General features: G+C 29.9%; 1 long non-coding RNA gene and 1 pseudogene across 1 annotated transcript; one reads left to right on the top strand and one right to left on the bottom strand.

Moving 5' to 3' along the window:
• Positions 1-14,150, top strand: part of LOC131596226 (pentatricopeptide repeat-containing protein At5g11310, mitochondrial-like) — a 94,798-nt pseudogene that overhangs the window by 14,505 nt on the left and 66,143 nt on the right.
• LOC131596229 (uncharacterized) lies at positions 4,687-7,021 on the bottom strand. The gene is made up of 5 exons (XR_009282181.1): positions 6,893-7,021; positions 6,521-6,790; positions 6,300-6,395; positions 5,701-6,032; positions 4,687-5,012 (listed from the first exon to the last, which is right to left on the bottom strand). It is a non-coding gene; the product is annotated as an uncharacterized LOC131596229 (long non-coding RNA).

Here is a 14,150-nt window from a genome sequence, read left to right as displayed (position 1 = left end):
CAATTATTTATTTATTTATAATTCTATAAGGTCTTCTTCAAAATTTCTCTCCCACTTCTATTTTTACGAATTTATTTATTATTTTATTAATAATTAAATTAAAAAATTTCTTTATTCATATTTATATCTTTATTAAAATTTCACTCACTTCATTAACTTCCAATGCACCTCTCTACAAAAATTAACTTCCATTAATTTTCTTATTTATAACCTGTTTTGGTTTTCAAGACTCAAAAGTTTATATAGATCACTTATTTCTCCTTCTTCTTTTTTAATCAAAATTGATTAAACTCCTAATTATTCACCTTTCCTCAATTTTCTTATTCTAATTTATTATTTAACATTTTTTTTTTCATTTTATTTACAAGTCTATATAGATCACTTCTTTCACCTGCTTCTTTTTTTAATTAAAATTGATTGAACACCTAATCATTCATTTTTTTCTCAATTTTCATATTCTATTTTAATATTTTTACTTTTCTGTATCCAGTCTTTTGAGAAATAATGGAGTACAAATCTTACATTTTATCATGAATAGGCTTTGATCAAATAATTACATTTTAATTCAATTAAATTATTTCTATTTTTTATTTTTGTTTTATATGTGAATTAACTTAAAATAATATAGATTTTTAATGGATCATAAATCAAATATTAATTGAAATAATTTAAAATTAATAAAATACAAGGTAAAAAGAAAAATTAATAGTTATTACTTTTACAAACTCATAATTTACTATGATATACCACCTATAACATCTACATTTGTTTTTAAAATTATTGATTGTAAATTACCAATGTTTTTTTTTTCTATACCAATAATAACAATGTCCATTTGTTAAATATTTTTTACTCTATTAATTTTATTATTTTCACTCAATTAATTTTGACTATTTTTACTCTATGAGTTATTTCTCATTTTCTTAATATACATTATTATTATTTATGATATACAAACTATTAAATTATTTCTAATTTATATTATTATATTTTAAATTATTAATTTTTATTTATTTATCACCACCGATAAAGTCCGGTTCAGGATCAGTTCTTAAACTACACTATTTATTATTAATAATTTAATAAAACTTATCCGCACATCGTGCGGGTTTACGTCTAGTTAATAATTTAATAACACTATGTTCTTATTATTTTTTGAATTAGATGTGGAAGTTAGTTTTAACACGTCTCTTATGCATAAATTAGAGTCCAATTTTTTGAACCATTTTTAGATTGCTTTTAATAATTAAGAAACTGTTTTTGAAGTAGTGAGAATTTTTAATTCATTTAATTAATTAATTTTTAATTCACTAAATAAATTTAATTAATTAATTAATTAGTGAATTTTTTATTTAATAGTTACGGACATTTTACAAACACAAATAAATTATGAACAAAACCAATAATTATTATATTTATTATTATTAGTACATATAAATGTTTGATGTAGTGAGAAATTTCAAGTAATAGAGTCAATAATAGTTGTTATAATTAATAATTTACTTAACACTATGTTCTTATTATTTTTGAACTAGTCGTGGAAGGTAGTACTTAATTTACTAACAATATGTTCTTATTATTTTTTGAATTAGTTGTGGAAGGTAGTACGTTTCTTATGCATAAATTATAGGCCAATTTTTTGAACCATTTTTTAAATTGATTATAATAATTAAAAAATTGTTTTTGAAGTAGTGGAAGCTTTTAATTCATTTAATTAATTAACTTTTAATTCATTAAATCATTTAATTAATTAATTAATTTTTTATTTTATTTATTATTTATTAAAATTTTTGGCGGGAAATTTTGATGGGAATAACTCTAGGATTATAATTTAGTAATAGCCGCCTACCCGTGCTATGCACGGTTTTGGGCTATTTAACTTTTATTGTTAATGAAAATTATATAAAATTAATGTATAAGTATAATAAAGTATTTATATGTTGCCATGCACACTTTAGTGCTATAAAACTTGTAGTAATAATAAAATTGTATAGAGTTGATATTTTATAGATTATTTACACCTATTTTAAATTTAAAAATATAATAAAATTAAATTTTTATGAAAATTATTTTGTAATAAAATAGTCAATTTACAAATTATCAACATCTTGTTTACAATTAAAGAATAAACTTGAAAGAATTGAATCTTATTGAATCATTCCATTTCACAACTTACCAACATCAACATTAGTTAGCCACGTACATAACCATGTCACATTAACCTATTTATCCCAAAATCAATAGAAATTCTCTTTTTTATTAAAAAAATGGAGAGAGTTAATAGAAATTAGTTTGTAATACCTCAAAATCAAACAAAAGTACAATAGAAATATAACTATATTTGTGACAAGAGGAGTGCTAGCAACACTCTCTTTTCAACACTCTCTCAAACACTCACTTTGCTATTGGTTAAAACATGTGTGAGCCCTCACTTTGGAAATGGATCCCACATAAAGTGGTAGGACCCACACATGTTTCAACCAATAAAAAAGTGAGTGTTGGAGAGAGTGTTGAAAAGAGAGTGTTCCTAGCATTTCTCTTTGTGACAATATATACTTTAATTCATCTTCTATCATTCATGTATCATAAGTCAACTTCTTCAATATTATATTGATATATTGTGATGTATCAAAGTTCGTACCTACAAAAAAACACATAATTAAGAATTAGAAAACATCAATACAATTAAGAGTAAAGATAAATAAAAAATAAAAATAAAAAAATATCCAAAACAATTATTTATTTCAATTAATCTTCTAACATTTCTCTCTCAACAAATAGAAATCTACATAAACTTTTAAATCTGGTAGCTATAAGAAAAAAAACAAAATAAAATGAGTGAGTGGAGTTTTTTATTAATAATTGAATGAAAAAAATTTAATAAATGAGTGAGTGGAGTTTTTTATTAATTTATTAATAAGTAATATTTACTTTTTTATTAAATTAATTAATTTAATATTTATTAAATATTTTGGCAAGAAATTTTGGTGGGAAGAACTTTTATAATTATAATTTAGTATGATATGATAATACTAACATCATAAAAGATGAAATGAATGTAGCTATTTTAAAAAATAAATAAATAAGGCTTGTAATAATTAGAATATTATTATCTTCTTAACCTCCTCTCTCCAATCAATCAAATAATAATAATAATAATAATAATTATTATTATAATAATAATAATAATAATAATAAAAATAATATAATAATATTAATAAATTATTACATAGTATTAACAAATTTAATTAATAAGATTTCACATTATCATACTTTAAATTATTAATTCTCCACGTTATTACTTCTACACCTCTCCAAATCTTTTTATTAATCAATTAATAATTAAATTAAAAAGAAAATGTCTTCGCAAATTAAATTTTAAAAAATAAATAAAAGAAAAATGTAGACATTTTACTATCTCACATAATCATACTTTAAATAAATGATTCCCCGCATTATTACCCCTAAGCCTCTTGAAATAAAGCCAAACGTAAATGTTTATCATTTACTCAATGACCACATTTATAGATGCATAAGGGGTTAGTTCTATAGAAAGACAAATGCTATAATAATTATTATTATTATAAGAGAAATTTATATATAAAAAAAAATGTAAGAATGAAAACAACATAAATAGTACAACCTAAAATTAAAATTTAAAGAAAGACTTCTCTTTTTCAAATTGGCTACTGGACCCAAAGTTGATCCTACAATACAACCTTATGTTCAAGTGTCACATAGCCTTCTAAATTGAAAATATAAAAAAACAAAATCATAAAAATAGTTAGCGTTGCAACAAACAATAGGAAAAACCAACTAAATTCTTCTAACATAAAATGCTTTGGTTGAAGTTGATAGATGATCATAAGAGAAAAACAACAATAATAAAACATACAATTATTTGCAAATAAATATAAATAAAAGAAAGTGAAAAACAATGAAAAGAATAGTATGATCATGAAGTAAATTATAAAGATCAAATGCTGCACATGAAAAGAGAAGATGTGAGGGTTATAAACTTTGAAAGTGAATGGTTAATTTATTAATTTTTTATTTATTAAATTAATTTATGATAGTTTTTGGCGGGAAAATTTTGGAGGGAAGAAATTGTAGGATTATAATTTAGTATGATATGATGATATGTGATCTATTTTACTTTTTTACTAGTTCTATAAAAAATTTGTTTGGAAATAATTCTACAAAACATTAGTAATTTTATATTTCATGATTAAATTGGCTAAGGTAATCATCGGTGCCGCCATCCATCCCTCACCACCGCCACTCACTCTCTCGCCTCCAAGCAGATTCTTATCACCCATCACCGACGCCGCCATCGTTCATCACTCACCACAACCACCCACTTTCCTCACTTTTTGTTTGCAAGGTAATCGTAGCTTTTTGATTTTCTAAGTTTTCTGTTTTATTTGGGTTCTTACTTTTTATTTGATTTATGACCTAAATGAAGGTGTAAAGGTGCGTAATTTTCCATATACACCATGCTGTTCTCATCTGAGACAGCCGCAACAGTCAAATTTTGTTTTAGTTTGAAGCTTTTTTCCTTAATTCTTCTCTCTTTCAATTTTCAAGCAGGGATGGGAAAGATCCACAAGAAGAAACAACATGTTCCTTCCAGGGAACATACCAATAGCTACAATAATGTTTCACAGATGGTGTAGAATCTGGGTATTGAGATGATTGTATAGTGATATTTCTCATAAGTGGAGGAATATCCACTTGGCAACAACCTAAACCAGTGCATTTTCCAGTGTTATCGCCAATAACCATTTTAGGATCATAATCATAACATCTTGTTAAGCAACCTGTTGAATAAGTGGCACATTCTAAAACCATAGGGAGTACAATAGGACATGTGCGTATAAACATCCATTCGACCCGGACGCAACAATGCTGAATCAAGCATTTCTTTATGGTTTATTGTGAACACTAACCCTCTCATCTCCACAAATTGACCATAGCCCATCAACAAAATTCAGCAGCCCAGATAGTGTCACCTGTCCATTAAATTATTGAAACTTTTTAAAACAGTCTCAACACAAACACCATAAATTATGAAGCACAGACAACTATGTGACTCAAAGGATTTGTCACCATTTGCACTATTCCAAAGATTTAATATTATGCAGGAGATATGGAATAGTTTTTGCTTACAAGAATAAATGAAAAAGTGAAGCTTTAATGTTATGTTAGGTTTCTTTGTGTGTTGTTGGTTATTGATCAACAATAGCATGTAACAAAGTTTTTTTTATAAGCCATTCAAGTGTTATTTCCTTTAGACGTGAAATTTACCAATGGGAATCAGTAGCTGGATCACCTATAAATGCTTTAGGGATGACGTATAAGAACATACCCTATCTGACACCCTAATCATATTCTGTGAAAATTTGTTTGTAACAACTTCAAATTTTGATACGCTGCAGTTGACTGAGAGGTTTCATGTCTATGATTAATCTTGGAGTTTCCAGAGTTGACAAAATCATATGAAAATAAATGGTCAATTCTAACGATTGATTAAAATGTAACAACTAAAGCAACTGAGTTAACATATAAAGAATGTGTTCTTTAATTATGAAACAATGTCAATAACATGAAGCAATTTCAAGATCAGGGGTATTAATTATTTTTCACAGCAGGGGCATGTTTCCATCAATAGCTTATATGAAAAAGTGATTTGCACATTACCTGCTAAACCTGACAAACATGCAGCTCCTCCCAATAAAACGACCTGTTTTGTACCAATGTCAATAACATGGATGATGTCACCATGTCACCTTGCTGTTACCTTTGTACTTGCCGTTACCGTCGCATGAGTTCAATTTCCAAACCTACAGAGGAATAAATGTCCTGGCTGTCACGGCCTTTAGCATCATGGACATAGATTTCTCCAACAAACACGGATCCTGTCTAATGAAAGCATTAGCAAGCCGACGATGCTTCTCGGTAAACCTTGTAAATGTAAAAGCACCATCTAACTTTCGATGTAAATCATGATAATGAAAAGCTTTCCTTAAACCCTGGATATAGAATAGCCTTCAAATGATGAAACATGATAATGAAAAGGTTTTAATTGAAGGACAAATATTAAATAGAGATTACTGGAAAAACATATAAAGCCAATAAGCCATAATATTATTACTCAAGTGTTAACAAAAATACAATTCAAATAATTGCTAAGAAGCACACTACTATATATGCAGGAAATGGAAAGTTTCAAGTAAACCTAATAAATAAATATGTTTAAACAGGAAAATACATAGAAGGAGAAGAAGTAAATGATTCACCTATTGTGACATCTTCTTAAGCTCAGCTACAAGAGTTTTCGATGTCTTCTCAATGTCACGTGTAATAAGCATAAGGTTTGCACCAGCTACAACAAACTACAAAATTAAACATAAAATAAGGCCCCAATAGCATAACAATAAGCAAAACCAAACATAACCAACCACTTACTAATATACTCATTCTACAATCCTAACCAACTAACACAAATTAACAAATCTACCTTTACATCTTCTGCAATAAGGCCCTGGGGTCGGCTAAGCAGAACACAAGAATGACACATTTAAATTAAAACTTGAAATACAAAGTTCATAAGATGATTGCAATGCCAGAATATTCAAATGAGTAATAATAGACTAAAGGAGTTTCACTTAGGCCCGTGAATCAGAAGGGCGAGATCTTTGGTCATCTTTCCCGACTCTACTGTCTCAAACATGCAGTCTCCAACTTCTTAGCAAAATCCAGTAATTTTTCATTATTAACCTGCTTGGCTCTGGTACATGAGAACATACCTATATCAATAACATATTCAAAAAAGGGAAAAGTTCAAAATAATATCAAAATGCATAAGATTTTGAAACAAGCAACATAGTACCTATGTTTCAGTCCTCGTGTACATGCAAATATGGAAGCAATACTGTTTGTACTGGATGATTGTCCGTTTTGATGAAACCAGAAATGCCGAGTTATAGTTCCATGAGTTGCCTCAGCTTCTAATGTCTTGCCATCAGAAGATAACTGCAATTTTTTGTTGCAACCATAACATAAGATCTCCAAGAGCATATAGAGATACAAAGTTGATGATAAATATTATAGTAAGAATTAGAATCTAATGCATGCATACCAGCACACAATTCATGAGGCACAATGAGCCGAATCCTGCACACATTCATAATTATTCATTACACAAATTTCAAATGTTTTCTTTTGCATTTCACAAATATATTCAACTAAAGAAAACAAAATTAACAACCACACCAGAAAAATCACATTCACAAGGATAATCGGCAACAGAAACTAACAATCCAAGACATACAAATTTCAAGATTTAAGTAATAACTAATTAGGAATGTTGGTGGAGCTTACTTTTGACTGACACCATACATACAATCACCATGCTTCAATATAAACGATAAGGTCTCTATATTAACTTGAGCAAGTAAATCACTTTGAACGCCGTCATGAAAATTCTTACAAGCCCAGACATATCCACATTCACTCTAGAGTGCATATGCCACCATATCATCAATTAGCCTATGCTCATACCTGAAGTCATTCAAATGTCAACCATCAATGTGTATATGTAATGCATAAAAAGACTAGCTTACGAACATCAAAACAACCCATATGGAGTGTTCTTCAAACTGTTGCTGCCTCCTTTCTTCATACACCTCCTGAAATATGTCTTTATATCTGCAGTAGCGTCAAATTGTAAATCAAAACAGGATCTGAAATATGAACATGAACATCATCACATCAAAAAATTGGATCTGACAAAATACAACCAAGTAAGCAAATCTGCAAAATAAGGGGTAAACTCCAAACCTGTCAACAAATCAAAACAGTTGAAACCAAACTACCAAAAATATGTAAGCATTCAACAAATGTAAAGATGTAAAACGGAAGAAATCGGAAGGGATGAAGAACAATGTTTCAACAATCATCAGCGACTCCCTCTCAATTCACACAACCAATGTGTTTCAACAATCATCATCGGCTCACTCTTGATTCACACAACAACGCACCAAACCGCGGTTTCTCTGTTTTTCGTGCAAAATATGAGAGAATGGAGAAGGGTTGTAAGGAAGGAAGAAGAAACTGTGGTGGCGGCTAGGGTTGGGGAGAGGTGAAGATGAAGAGAGAGATGACGAGAGAGGGAAGTGAAGATGAAGAGAGAGAGACATGAAATTTGAAATAAAGTAATAGGGATAGTAGTGAAAGCTTGAGGAAATGTAAAAGGTGATTAACGGACAATAGGTTAACCCGGGTGTGTACCAAGGAAAATTTGAAAAAAATGAGTGTCATTTGGCAATATGGGAAATGCTGATTGGTTGGAATGAAATTTTTATTTAGCAAATTACTAAAAAGGACTTTTATAAGGGTAATTAAATTTTATATTAAGGGTAAATTAGGGTGTTTGGTGGTATGTTGATTTCTTAGTAAGGTAGTTGATTATAAGAGCATGTTGCTATTAAAATAAACTAGTAGAAGACCCGTGCGTCCGCACGGGTAAGTTCATTCATATCTTAAAATCATTTGATAAGGTTTGGTTGTTGTTTTGATATATAATAATTATTATAAAATCACTGATAAATGTAAATATTTGAAAATAAATATGTAATAAATCACCAATATGAAATATTTAGAAATATTGTCTTAAATATTTACTGATAATAAAAAATTAAGCAGGATCACTTCAACAAAATAGGTACTGTGGTGATAGTGACTCGTGAAATGAGAAAGTTCATATCATGTTTCTCTTAATTTTTCATCTTAATCCACTATTTCTTTATTTTAAAAACCAGTACATCCGCGTAGACAAAGTTCATTGATAACTTAAATAATTTGATCTAAATAAAAATTGATAACAATTTATTACATATATTACCCTATAATTATAATAATACAACAATAGAATGATAACTTTGTCTGATAATTATTCATCTGGATTAACAATAGAATGAATAATTAAATAGAATGTATTAAATAATGTTAACCGTTAATCACAACAGCCATGTTAGATGTAATGTTGCACGAATACTTGTTTATTATGTACCATTATACCTTGAAGAAGACATCAAAATATGTTCTTGAGGAATATTATACAGAAGGTTGGCATTTTTGGACTGAAATGGTAAAATCAAAGTTATGAGTGAGGCTTATATTATTTCTTAAATAATTGTTTAAAATAATAGTTATGGACACAATTCATAAAAGTTAAAACAGTAAGAGCACCGAGCGTGGCCTATTGAGTCGTTTAGAAAATGTTACACATTGAATAAAAAGCGCACATAAGTAACTATCTAGTTGAATGTGGTTCTGATGTAAAGCCGGTTATAATTCAACATGTTTGAAATACCTAATATAAAATAGGTACACTTTATGACTGCCTGACTCTATAACGTCTGAAGACACCGTGACTTTATGTCAACCTTCACCTTGGAATAAATCAAACACTCTACATTCAGCCACGTTTCTATTTTTTTCTTTTAATAAAAAACACATAAATTATATTTTTATTTTTTTTTTTTTTGCTATTTGCACCGGTGTCGACCCACCACAGGTGGGCCACTAATCCGGCTCGTGCGGAGAGGCATGCGCACTGGCCAAACAAGATTGTTCCGCCTGGGAATCGAACTCGGTATTCCCCGAGTACGTCCTTGGACGGGGCTCCTTGCCAATGGAGCTCAACCGCTTGGTTTAAATTACACTTTTTGAACATTATGAAAATATGAAAGAACCATTGCATTAACTCTTCAATCAGCCACCACTTCGTCACCTCCGTGCACGTCATTGCCACCCCCATCGCCATCTCTTCTCTGCCTGATTTTTTTTCCATCTTCATTGACTTGTTACTGGGTTGCTTCATCTACAACCACCATTTCTTCTTTCATTGTTTTCTTTAAATTTTAATATCCACAGTGATCAAGTAAAAAACCAGAGATCCTACAAAACAACAGTTCTTTGAGAGCTCCCCAAATTATTTGCACACAAATTCAGAAAGAAATGGAAAAGCTTAAAATTGGAAAATACAATTAAACTTAGAGGTTAAATACCTCAAAGTTGGAATCTTTGCGGAATGGCGGTAACCTGAAGCAATAATGCAACGGCGGAAACCGAAGCAAGACGATGATGGGTTTCAAATGAATTTACTTCTCAAACGATTATTTTAGCTTTTCTGAAAGAAATAAAAATAAGGGTTAATGAACTTTTTAGTCCCTCTAAATATTGTTGATTTCGTTTTTAGTCCTTCAAAAATTTTCCTTTAAGAAATCGTCCCTTCAAATTTTTTTGCCTAAACTATTGGTCCCTAACGTCAAATTTGCTAGAGATTAGCTACGACTTTAGCCACCGATTAGCTACGAAATTGGATGTTAGGGACCAATAGTTCGGATGAAAAATTTTGAAGGGACGATTTCTTGAAGGAAAATTTTGGAGGGACTAAAAACGAAATTTGAAATATTTAAAGGGACGAAAAAGTTCATTAACCCTAAAAATAATAATACATGACTTGATGTGAATCGTGCGATTCATCTCACGGGGCTGTTTGTTCCAAAGGCACCGTAACTTTCGTGCGTCAAAGTTGTTGAATCTGTTTCCCAGTAATAGAGTTTAGTGTAAAATATGCAACTGCCACAATACATTTAGTACAATAGCGAGATGACTTTATTGGAAAAAGAACACAAAGAGAATGTGTTTAAACTAATATGGTGTATGGTGTTAGGACATTTCAGAATTTAAAAAGCAAAATTTACATTTGAAAATAAATTAATTATCAAGGTTGATAGGGTAGATTTGAGTATGATCCTCACCAGTCTACATGTCAAAGTAAGATATAAAAATATGTTTCATAGATAAGAGTTACAACCAAAGAGAGTGCTTACTTTCTTCATGATATCTCTCAACTTGGCAGCCGTCATTTCGACAATCGGGACACAATCTTTGTCCCAAAACATGAAGCTGCAGGCATTACCCTCGTACTGGACTTCCATTTCAATTCTAAATCTTCAAATAAAATAAAGTATGTGAGTGTGTCAAACATTCAATAAAGCTTTTGATACAATAAATATGTAATATCACTATGTCAGAAACACTACTAATTGAGTAAAAGCACAATTTTTTAATAACAGAATCAAGAGAATACTTGTCATGCCTTCAGCATAGACAGATTGCAGCAAAGGTTGCACTTTGAATATCATATTTATGATTCCACTTGAAAGTGAAATAAAGGATATTAAGTATGTAGAAAGGCATGAAGAAAATGAAGATGGCATATGAAAACTCGCCTTGTTACTTCTGTAACATTCTTTCCAACACAAGTGCATTGGAAAGGCATGGCGGGATTCTTGTATTGAAAACATTGACATATTTCAGATGTGTTGATAAAAGTACTTTGAAAGTAAAATAAGAGGAAAAATATATAAAAATATCTTTTGTTGTCCAATAATTTCAGATATAGTCTTCAACTCTCTGATATTTGTCCAATAGTTATCATGTTATCATACTCTGAGTGTTGTGAAGCATTTGTTAGGGACTTTGGTTGAGAAGATGGTCAGGAAGGTTGATAGGAACAAAAGTTTGTAGCACAAGAATTTCAAAACAATCAAAATTTCAGCAGGTAGCATAATGAGAATTAGAATTTGAACTGTCATAAAAAATAAAAGGATAACAATTACTTTGATTTGTATTATTGAACTTGTGGGTATTCCAAGTTGATGTGAAGCCTAGTCTCATTCCAGCATCGAATGAGTTCAGATTTGGTTCCTAAAGTAGTTACAATGAAGATTTCAAGTTTGAGAAAACAAAATAACTGATGACATTACTAAAGTAGAAAACCATAGTGAAGAACCTAATAGTGAAAATTGAAAGCATTCAACGCTATAAGAATGAACATTTATCTCATCCATGATTTTGTCGACAAATGCTTCTTGAATCTGCTTCATGTTCTCAGTCTGTTCATTTATTTCATCCATGGTTTTGTCGACATCGTCAATATTCCTGAAAAAGTAACAGCAGCAAACTTAGGTCATGTTTGGATGAACATCATAAGTAAGAACTTAAAATGTACATGTTAATCATATAAGTGCTTATCTAAAAACTATTTTTTATAATAAAATTAAGATAAAGTAAAGTCAAATTGTATGATATTTCCTATATGCCTTAGAAGCCAAAGAAATCTGCAATACTTGCTTCTGTGACTTTGAAACTTAACACTTAGGTCTGAATGTCAAGATTGTGTGATCTTAAGGGTACAAGGTCCCACATGCAAAGGGAGTAGATAGTTGTTGCAAAGGGAGAAAACAATTAAAGGTCAATCATCATAAACAAACAATTAAGCTATAGCCTGAACTGCACATACACATCACCATCCTGAAATTTTTTATCACAATCAAATCAAAACCAAATCAAAATCAAAATCAAAATTGCAGAGGCTATGATTCAAAATTCCAATCAAAATAAAATTAACAACTCTCTAATATATACACCATATTCAACCCAGGCAAGGAATTGATTGTAAATTTCAAAACTATTTTACAATCAAAACAACTAAAAATCGCAATAAATTCACAAAGAAATTAATTTCTATGCACCAACTGTGTAAATACACTAACTGATTAAAAATCAAAACTTTACACTTAGCCTTGAAGATTGCAGTAAAATCAGATATAGAAATCAAGTTTGTCATCCCTCCTCCGCCACTTTTTTCACTTTTTTCGTCAGAAAACTACAAAAAAAAACAAAACAACAAATATGTTATTTAGCAATTTTTTATGAATACAAAAAGGAGGAGAAGGAAAACGAAATATATAACTGATAAACCCACAAATCCTTGAGCAGTGCAACTGATTCGTGAAGTCGTTGAGGAAAACGAAATCGCCAGGAAAAGGACAAAATTTTAGGTTGTCATGAAAACGTGGAGGCGGTGATGGCCATGAAAACGTGGAGGCGGTGATGGTCGTAGTTATGGAGACGAAGATTTAGGCTATGTTTGGGAGTTTGGAGGGTAGGGGAGGGGAAGGCTTCCAAAAATAAAATTTTAAAAAAATATAGGAAAATATTTGACATTTTTTGAAAAAATGATTTTGTTTAGAATGATAAAAGAGTCATTATTATTAATATATTTTTAATTTTTGGAATGCTATAACAACCTAAAAGATATTTGGAAGATTTATGTAAGCCCTTCAAAACCCTCATTCAATACAATTTTTGAGTTCCCCCATTTTATGGGATTTTTGGTATTATGAATAAACTTAAACCCTCCAAAACCCTCCTACACAAAATCTTTTTATCCTTTTCACTCAATTCTTCCTATTTTTCAAAGCCCTCCCCTCCCTTCCCCTCCTAACTCCCAAACATAGCCTAAGGGTTTTGAGTGAAAGTGATAATACGGAAAGAAAGAAAGAGAAAGAGACGAGAAAGGGGGCGACGGCGGAAAGCAGGGGGATGAATAAAGATGAATGGGAAAGTATTTGTTTGACTAGGGTTGGGGAGGGAAAGAGAGAAGAGAATAGAGGAAGAGAGAGACAAGTACACAACATTCAAAATTCAAAATTCAAAATGTGTGGAGGAGATTGTTTATCCGGTTAAGAGACTAAACTGTGAAACCCAATGGATATTAGGAAACACTCTATAGGAATATTGTAAGAGGAGTGTCACTTGGAGGAATGGAGAAATGTGATTGGTGGGAGTAAAAATTTGATTTAGCAAATTACAATAAAGGGCTTTTTTAAGAGTAATAACTTTTGCCATGAAGGGTAATTTAGGGTGTTTGGTGGTATGTTTATTTCTTAGTTAGGTCGTTGATAAAAAAGTATTGTTATTTGACGCAAAACACATATGGTGGGTATTGAAAAATATAGTCATTAAACTTCTCTAGTCAGTCAATTATGACGGTTGTAAAATGCTGGTTTAAACATGCCACCAAAAAAATGATTAACTTGTTTTGGTACTAGTTTAATTTATTATTAGTTGATTGTTAATTTTAAATACGACTACTTAAATTAATCTTTTCTATTTTACTATTTTACATACTTCAATCATTATTTATAAATTTCATTGTTAAATTTTAATATCTCATATGTTAGAATTTATATCAAATTTATTATTTTATTGTGTTTTATATAATTATTATT

This window comes from Vicia villosa, linkage group LG4 (genome assembly GCF_029867415.1).
Source record: "Vicia villosa cultivar HV-30 ecotype Madison, WI linkage group LG4, Vvil1.0, whole genome shotgun sequence".
In the NCBI taxonomy this organism is placed as follows: domain Eukaryota; kingdom Viridiplantae; phylum Streptophyta; class Magnoliopsida; order Fabales; family Fabaceae; genus Vicia; species Vicia villosa.
This window is presented reverse-complemented; position numbering and strand designations above follow the sequence as displayed.